The following is a 9,713-nucleotide window of genomic DNA, read 5'->3' on the forward strand; positions in this document are numbered from 1 at the left end:
AATCTGTCCTGCAGCAGAAAAGTTCAAACAAGGCAGCAACTTGTATGTTGTATTGCGACTCCTACGAGCTGAGTTTTGGAGTGAAACCAATTTTGTTGTATTGCGACTCCTACAATGATAGCAAAGGGTTGCAGTGAAGGCAAAGCATCTCGAGTTTTATGTGTCTGGTGAAGAGGTTAGCTTTTATTGGGTTTCTTTCCTGCATCCTGGTATTGTAGTTTGGGATAATATTTGATTTCCCTGATGTGGGCACTGAAATTTAACATTTGATTTGTGATTGTGCTTTGGGTTTAAAGTCAGTTAACCTTCTCTAATTTGGTTGCATTTATTTTGTTTTGTGTCATGTGACAGAGCCTTGAGCAAATTGGTAACAGAGTAGAACGCCTTAGGATTAAATCAGATATATATTTATATTTAAGTACTGATATTGAGGTTGGAAATCTGGATTTCTTCTGATTAGTTTTGCTGCTAGCATTTTTCTTGCTATATTATTTTCTGTTTTATACATGGATTTTTATTGAAGTTATTGTCTGGGTCCTATTAAGCGATTATTTCATGTAATAGCCTTAACTTGCGATAACTGTATTATGGTGAAGTCTAGATACTTGTATGCTTTTTATCTTAATTTAGTTTTCAGGATATATTGAAGAAAGCTCAGCTTCTTTCCCCTCGTGCTATGGTTGTTGATTCAATACAAACTCTTGATCCTATTAACACTGCTAGTAGTTTTCTTTAACTCTATTAACACTTTTCTTTTTCTATCATTTGCCAATGTCTTTGAATCTAATATTTTGTTTTGATTTATGTATTCTCCAATGGTCAAAGCAAAAGCTTAAGTTGAATGATGCTGATCACAAGTTAAAGATCAAAGATGTCAACTAAAGGTTCAACAAAAAAGAATTGGTTCTACTAAAAAGACAATTCATGCTTTGTATAAAAAGTTTAATCTTCCACTTCTTTCAACCTTGTCTGATCCTGCAGAAGATGAGCTTGAGACAGGCTCTAGTGATGATGAGGATGATAACATAAGTGATTGATGTCAGGTGTATATATTTTTTCTGATTTAGATTAAGAAATTTTTAGGTGAATTAGTTAGTACATTTTATTTTATTCTTGATATTTGACTTTTTTTAAAGGTTTTCTTTGTTTTAGTTTAAGTATTTTTTTTCTTATTTTAGTTTGATTATATTTATAGACAAAAGTATTTTAATAATAAATATTTTTTAACTCTTTTATGGTAATCAACTTTTTCATGATTTTATTATGTGTTTATAATTTCGATGATGTAATATGAAAAAAATGATTATGATGGTCTTAATATAGAATGCAGATCGAATACAATTTATTTTCTAAAATATTTATATATTAAATAGCAAATTATTTTGTATGAAAATTGTTTGAAATATTATGTTAAATTTGTAGAAAATTTGTGCGAAAATAATTTTTTGTTTTGTATGAAATTTGTTTCAAATACATAAATTCTTTTAAATTGAATTTGTCTGAAATTTAATTGAAAAGAAATATTTGATTTGTCTAAAATTTGTTCGAAAAAAATTTGTTATATTTGACTAAATTCATTGAAAATTTGTCTGAAATAAAATATATTTTTTGTTTGAAATTTGTCTGAAATACATTGTCTTTATGTTGGTTAATCTATCTAAAATTCGTCTAAAATACATTATAATAGTTAGAAATCTAGCAGATAAATGCCTATTCGAAATCTGTCACAAAACCGTCTGAAAAAATTTTCGGACGAAATTTCAGACAAAATGTAAATTAGCAACAAGACTTTTTGGGACAAAAAAAATTCGTCCCAAACCAGAACTGGATTGAAGAGAGAAACCGGTTCTAAACCGGTTTGAAAAAATAAAAACCAGTTTTAAATTGTTTTAGAATTTAAATCCGGTTTTACTTACAAACCGATTTTAAATCCAGTTTTACGTATAAAACCGGTTTTAAATCCGATTTTTTTAAAATCCAAATCTAAAATCTGGTTTTTTTTAAATCCAAATCTAAAATTCGATTTTTTTTTTTTATAAAATCCAGTTTTAAAACCAGTTTCTTCAACCAAAAATCCAATTTTAAAACTAGTTTTTAAAAATCCAATTTTCAAACCAGATATTTTAACAAAAAATCTACTTTTAAAACCAGTTTTTAGAAATTCAATTTTCAAACCATAATTTTTTAAAAAGTAAAATTAATACTAAAGTCATTTTAAAGTGTATAGGTTCATTACAATGCAACTAGAATTTGGTTCTTTATAAATCCAATAACAATAGCTAATCTATATAACATTTAATCATTCTCAAGACATCAAAGGAATACCACCAAAAAATCTCTCTAAAACAACAACCACAAAGTATCAAAAGATATGCCAAGTTGCCGACAAAATCATCAAACAACCACAACCTTTGAGGAAAATATATCTGCAAATAACAAAATATACCTTTGTCATTTTAAAACAAATCTTTGAATGAAAGTATTAAACCAAATGAGAATATTAAGCATACCTAGTCATCATCAAGATTATCTTGATTATCAATTGATGCTACCATAGAACAAGCACCATCATTAGAGAAAAATAGATCTGCCAAGGGAATCAAATTAATTACCAAGTCTATATTCAACAACTTTTAATTGGTAACTAATACCTAAATTCTAAAATATAAAGATAACAAAAACAAAAATAAAATAAAATCAGAAAAAATATGAAACAAATTTTATACCTTGATCAACTTGTTGAAGAACTTCACCATCATCATCTAAAGCAGAGAAAAGATCTTCCTTAAGCTAATCTCCTGTGTAGACTAAGCTTCTACCATTCTAGGTGTTAAGGAACTACGGTATGGATCGAGGACTCTTCTTCTAGTACTAAATGCAGACTCCGAAGCTACCGTAGAAACAGGTATAGCCAATACCTCACGAGCCATATTTCCAAGAATTGGAAATCGGGTTGAGTTGACCTTCCACCAGTTTAGTATATCGAACTTATGGGAGTATGGCTCGCATTCTTCTTGTAAATATCTATCAAGTTCAGATCTTGTATTTGTTCTGCGACCGGTTGCTTGCAGAAAAAAGCCCATGCCATGAAGATCGGTATTAATGTTGGTGGCTTGAACATCTTGCGTATCAGCTTCACTTGCTTCCTCAGAACTTTGGTATTGCTGATAAAGTAACTTTATGCACCTGGACAACTTTGACTTCAAATTAGTTACATGAATGAAATAAATAAAAGGCAAATATCTTTATTCTTTACCTAAAACAAAAGCATATACAAAGAAAATGGAATCTTAGGTAAAATTTATCCCAGTACCTTCTAATGGTCCTTTTGCAGAACTTGCATAGGTCTAATTTCGTCAAATAATTTCTGACATTTGTTTTGGACACACATTGACATTTTACATATTTCTTGGCCAATAATTCAATTTGACTTTAATAATTTCATTTCATATGTGTCAAATTTCTAGTGGATGAAACACCAATAAGGATGCACACAAACATGGAACACGGGTATTCCATTTCCTCTTAAATAATACCAAATATCATTAGTTGTGCATGCAATTGGTCAAGGCCAAAAAAAAATTGTTAATAAATAATATCAGGAAAAGTTCATAGAATGAAGGCAAAGGAGATAATCATGCAACCAGAAAAGACACATTTAACATCATATTAAATACATAACAAAATTAGAAGACAAACAAAAAGAACTAAGTCGAGAAAGAGATGTCAAAACAGCAAAAATAGTTCAAACTCGGTCAAATATATGTCGAATTGATCAAATAAGAATAAACACATACAATACAATTAATATTTTGAGAAAATCAGCATTTTGGCCACCCAAAATTTCAGTTTTCAACAAAATTGCCCCCCAAAAGAAAAAAAAACAGCATCATGCCTCCCAAAGAATAGCACTCTCCAACAAAATGCACTAATAGTTGCTAATCTTTGACGTGCCACATAGACAAAATTGCTATCAATGTAGATACGAATTTTTTGTTCATATATCTGGTTTGACATGACAGCAAACACTCCTACTTCTAAATGTAAAAGTAAACTTCATCTACCATTTCCTTCAGTTCTTAAGGATTAACACTTTCTCTAGCTGCAGTTTTCCTTTTTTTTTATGTACCATAAGCATATCTGAGATACATGAGGATCATTTTAATAGATGGTGTAATTTGTGCACCAATGACTACTCTCTGGCTAGGGCCCTTGTTGTTCATAATAACACAAGAGTTCTTCTTTCTTTACCTTTGGTTTTGATAGGCTTATGACAAAAGTTGACCATGAACAAGATAACCGCAAACTTGTAATAGTAAACTTGATAACCAAATCGAAAGCTTTGAACTTGATCTTCCCAATGCTCAATTCCTCCGAAGTGGGGTGTTGGGTTAGTTGATGTTGAACTAATCTCTGCAATGACATGGAAAGAAAAATTAAGTAGCTTCTAAATTCCAACATAGTTAAAGAATAACGACTTGCCATTCACGAAGTAGCTTCCTAGGGTTCAAATTCAAGTTCAAGGAAGCTTGAATTTTCGTTTTGAAATTTTCAAATAAAAAAAAATCGATTCGAAGTTCCAAATGAAGCAGAAAAACGCAATAAACAACAAATTAACAAATTATAACATCAAAGGTAAAGAAGATCAGAGAAGTGAATTATACATTAGCATTAGAAGCATCGCGATCAAATTCACTCAATGACTTAAGCGTACAGCTTCTGGCGGTGGTGGGGAGTGTCTTTAACGGTTCCAAGAGAATCAACGAGGCAGCGGAAAGTGGCGACGGAAGTGTTGATCTGGAAGATTCCGGCGGCGACGGCCTGCGACGGAGACTGGCTGTGAGAGAGTCTGTGACCACACTGTTGAAGGAGAAGCACGTTTGATTTGTGCGTAGTGTGAACTGTGTTCACTTTAGTGTTTTCCAAATTTAGATCCTAATTTGGATTTGGATCCGGATCTGGATTTAAGTTGGTTAACTGGTTTAGATTAAAAAACCAAACTATAAAATTATATAATGTGGTTTGAATTTTTTTTTAAAAAAATAGTTTTTTTTAAAGTGGTTTGGTTTGGATTGAGTTTAAAATCCAAGATTTAGATTTTTTTGCCCAGCCTACTAGTATTGGTAGAGACCCTCATATGCTGTTATTCTTTTTTAACTTATAGCCACTTTTGTCTCTTTTTTAGCCACTTTATACTTTTTCCAGTTATCTGCGTTGCGGCATAAAGACCACTCTTTAAAGCACTCCTTTTTCATCTTTATATTTTCTTGTACACTCGCATTCCACCATCAGGACTCCTTGTCTCTTGGTCATATTCCTTTAGATTCACCAAAACTTTCTTTTGTTGTTCTTCTAATAACTTCTACCATCTCCTTCCATATCTCTTCCCGCTTCCATTCTCATCCCACTTTGCCTTTTCTCCTACCCATCTTAGGAAGCTTCTTTATTCCTTACCTTTCATTCGCCACCACATTGTCTTTGGGTTCTTTGTATGATGCCTTTTTCTCAACTTTTGCTTAACAAAAAAAATCCATGACGAGCACCTTATGTTGTGTTGTCAAACTCTCTCTCGGGATAATTTTACAATTAATGCAAAATTTTTGGTTGACTCTCCTCAACAAGAAGAAGTCGATTTGAGAGCTTGTCATGCCACTCTTATAAGTTATAAGATATTTGTCTCTCTTTTTAAAACATGTATTTGCGATGAGAAGATCAAAAGTTGAGGAAAAGTCCAAAATAGTTTTACCATTGGCATTGATCGCCCCGAAACCATGGCCTCCGTGAATACTTCCATACCCAGTCACTTTTCTCCCAACATGGCCATTTAAATCTCCTCCTAAGAAAATCTTATCTCCCGAAGATATGTCTTGAACCAAACTCTCTAGATCCTCCCAAAACCTTATCTTGTGTTGTTCGTCCGAACCCACTTGCGGTGCATAGGCGCTAATCACATGGAAAGTACCTCCCTCCACCACAAGTTTGATAGAGATTATCTGATCTCCCACCATCTTGACATCCACTACGTCATTCTTCCACTGCTTATCCACAATAATTCCAATCCCATTCCTATTATTCACCTTTCCTGTATACCAAAGTTTGAAACCAGAAGTATCCAACTCCCTAGCCTTTCCACCAACCCATTTTGTTTCTTGTAGGCACATAATGTTAATCTTCTTCCTTGTTATGGTGTCCACCACCTCAATGGACTTTCCTGTTAAAGTGCCTATGTTCCATGTCCCAAATCTTAACCTTCTGTCGCTCTGACCTTTACCTTTAACTTTGTGAACTAGCTTATTTACCCTCGTCCATTCATGAGAACGCGAGAACCCTTGCTCATTTAACACTAAATCCGGGCACCGATGCAGCGGCTCTTACTCATTTGACACTGTACTCGAGCCATACAGCGCGTTGCTTCCGGGCAACGACCTAACTTTAGCGCAATAATGTCTTTGATTCATGTCATGGGGATTCGACTATATTTTTATGTTGATTGTCGAAGACCTAACACAACCCTCCTCCTTTATCTGGGCTTGGGACTGGCTATGTACCGCAAGTGTAACATAGGCGGAGTTAATTTTAATTTTCAATTATTGTAATATAATTTTAAATTAGTCATAATTTTTGGCAAGTTGATATTGATATCTACTTTAAAAAATTAAAATAAAAATCTATGATTCTAATCATGATAAAAATGTATATGATATGATATTAGCTTATTCAATTACAGCAAATATATGATGTATAACGTAAATAATAAAAAATTAGCTTAATAATAATTAATTGATATAGTTATTTTTGTTCTAATAAATGTTATATATAGTGTTTTTTGCAGTTCGTGAGCATAGATTTGAGACTCAACTCTTTTTTTCTTTAATTTATTATTCTTCCTTGACTACTTCATAGAATAAGAATGTATTCTTCGTTTTTCATCGATATAATTTTTTTAGTATTTTTTATATTTTCCGTTCATTATATTATTCTTTTGATAATTTAATGATTGTTCTTACTCCAACTTATTCTTTTCGTCTAATATTTCAGTGCAATTCTTTTGCCACAATTGTTTACAATACACGTGATACATCATAATTAAGTAATTTAGCAGCCGTAGTTCTAACATAGCCTAAAATAGGTTAAATATTATTTAAGTAATTTAATTATAATATTGGTGTTTGATTAAATTAGTTTTAGATTAATTAAATTGTTGCCTCAATTTATATATTACAACTATTCTTTTTTAATATGTTATTTTTAAATTTTTGAATATGGAGTTTCTTTCTTTTTTCGATTTTTAAGTTATTTTTATTTGCTCTCACTATAACTAAACAAAACAAGTTAAGTTAAAAAAATGCAAATAATAAATATTATTTTTGATATGACAATTATTTTAATCAACTATGTAAAATTATTGTAAACAAATAATAAAATAATTAATAATTAGGTACAAATAAATCAACAATAATATTTATTCAAAGTTTTACACGTCCAATAATATTCTTAGTTGTGTTTAAATTTTGATAATAAGTTTAACTTACTTATTTTATATAATGAATACATTGGAGATTATATCATTTTTTATAGAATACGAAATTTTTACTCTATATTATTTGACAATTATTTAGTATTATATCTTTTTTCTCTTCTTTAACTATTTAGATAATATATATACTGAGCAAGTATCTCTACTGAATTAATCATAAAGGTTAATAAAATATAATAGCATAATTTTTACTTAATTGTAGCAAGCATCTCCATTAAAAATATTGCCTAATTATTGTCGTGTACAATTAGTGTGTGTGTGTGTGTATATGTATGTATGTATGTATGTATATACTAAGTAATAGTAATGTTTTACAATTTACTTAATATACTAAAACTAGGTTTTTTCCCAACTAATGGAAGAGAGGTGTCGATTCCTCATGAATCTATTTTAATATAGTTTATGATATTTAATTTTTTACTATTTATTTAAAAAAGCATAATTACTTAACGATATTTATTTTTTAAATTCACTATGTATGTAACTTTTTTTTGACAAAATTTTATTTATGATGGTAATTCTTTTAATGGTGTAAATGCGAAAAATTATATTTTTACTTTTTGATATAATCGATATATTATAAATAATGAATAATAATTAACCCTCATATTTTTAATCAAAGCATTTTGATGATAATTTCTATTTATAGATATTAATGGATGATTGTTTCTTTAAAAATAAAGTGCATTATGATTTTAAGTTATCTCATAATTAACAATAATACATGATTATTTCTTTAAAAATAAATTGCATTATGATTTTATGTTATTTCAACATAATAATGAATGTTCATAATATTGAATTACTCTAAATTTTTTTATTTTCTATCGTTAGTAGTTAATCCCAAATTAAAAAGATTATGTTGAATTGTTGAATAGTCCAAGTATAACCGGAGTTAATTTAGTTTATTTGTTTATTAATATAATTGATTGAAAGCATAAATGATAAATAAGACAAGCAAATAATTAGAAAAATAGAATGTTAGTAATTACTTAAAATAGATAACAAAATAAGTTATAGGGTATTACTTTATTTAAGTTATTAATAATTAAAAGAATAAAAGGTCAGTAATTATTTTTAAAATAGACATTAAATTTAGTTTTATGGTACTAATTTATTTGAGTTGTTAATAAAATTTTATAATTTTCAGATTTACATCTACTCAATTTATTTATTTTATTTTATTATACTTTAACAAAAAATTGAGACGTGCATTTTTAATTATTTATTTAGAAAGTATAGCGAAATGAGTTATATCAATTAAAAGTAATTATCGATAATTGATATCAATTAATTGATTGTATTAATTTGTAAGATGAATAACGTATAATAAATGTTGTGAAATTAATTATAATAAATTTAAAAGAGACTTTTTTTATTTTTTGATGGCTACACATTTTTATAATTTCACTTTTTCTTTATCTTTTTCTTTCACATTTATTTCTTTTAATTTATTGAACTAAATTAATTATACTATTTATTTGTATTAACTAATTAAGTATTTTTTAATGGGTTATTATAATTGTGCCTTTAGACCATGGGTTAAAAATATTATAAAAAATATTTTATAAAAATTGTTGAAAAATAAATATTTTTAGAATGTGTCCTTAAGACACAAACTAACTAAATTATTTTTCAATTTAACGTGTTTGATTCGTTCAATTGTATTAATTATAACTAATCAATGATGTAATTTGATTTGATTAGCATAAATATTTCATCATTTAATATTTTATTTGAAATTTTTTGTAATATTTTTATAAAAGTTGATTAATAGATTATTCTTTAAAATATTTTTTTTTGAAATTTTTTTAATAAGATCGTATTTTGATTTTTCTCTTTCATCCTTTGTATTAGTTAATTATATTAATCTTCTATTGCAATATATTTTTTATCTACTCGACACATTATCTTTTCTATCTTCTTTTACTTTTTTTAATTACTCTTTTAACTTTATTTTTAATTGTTTATTTTACTTTTACTTCTCATATATATATTTATTATAATTCATCATAGGTTCTTTTTGAATTTAAGTGATTTTTTAGGTTATATTTTACCATTGATACTTTTATTTTGTTTAGTGTGTTTTTTTTAGTCTGTGTTTAATATAATAATCTGTAAATATCTATTCTATTATATAAAAATTAAATTTCTGCACTTAATGATAAAACTGTCG

General features: G+C 28.4%; 1 long non-coding RNA gene across 2 annotated transcripts; it reads right to left on the bottom strand.

Moving 5' to 3' along the window:
- Positions 2,233–4,941, bottom strand: LOC110264373. 2 transcript variants are annotated; one of them, XR_002350463.1, is made up of 5 exons: positions 4,665–4,941; positions 4,252–4,413; positions 2,727–3,186; positions 2,511–2,587; positions 2,233–2,426 (listed from the first exon to the last, which is right to left on the bottom strand). It is a non-coding gene; the product is annotated as an uncharacterized LOC110264373 (long non-coding RNA). The 2 variants fall into 2 exon arrangements; XR_002350462.1 differs by having other exon boundaries at positions 2,233–2,587; positions 4,665–4,940.

This window comes from Arachis ipaensis, chromosome B07 (genome assembly GCF_000816755.2).
Source record: "Arachis ipaensis cultivar K30076 chromosome B07, Araip1.1, whole genome shotgun sequence".
Lineage (NCBI taxonomy): Eukaryota > Viridiplantae > Streptophyta > Magnoliopsida > Fabales > Fabaceae > Arachis > Arachis ipaensis.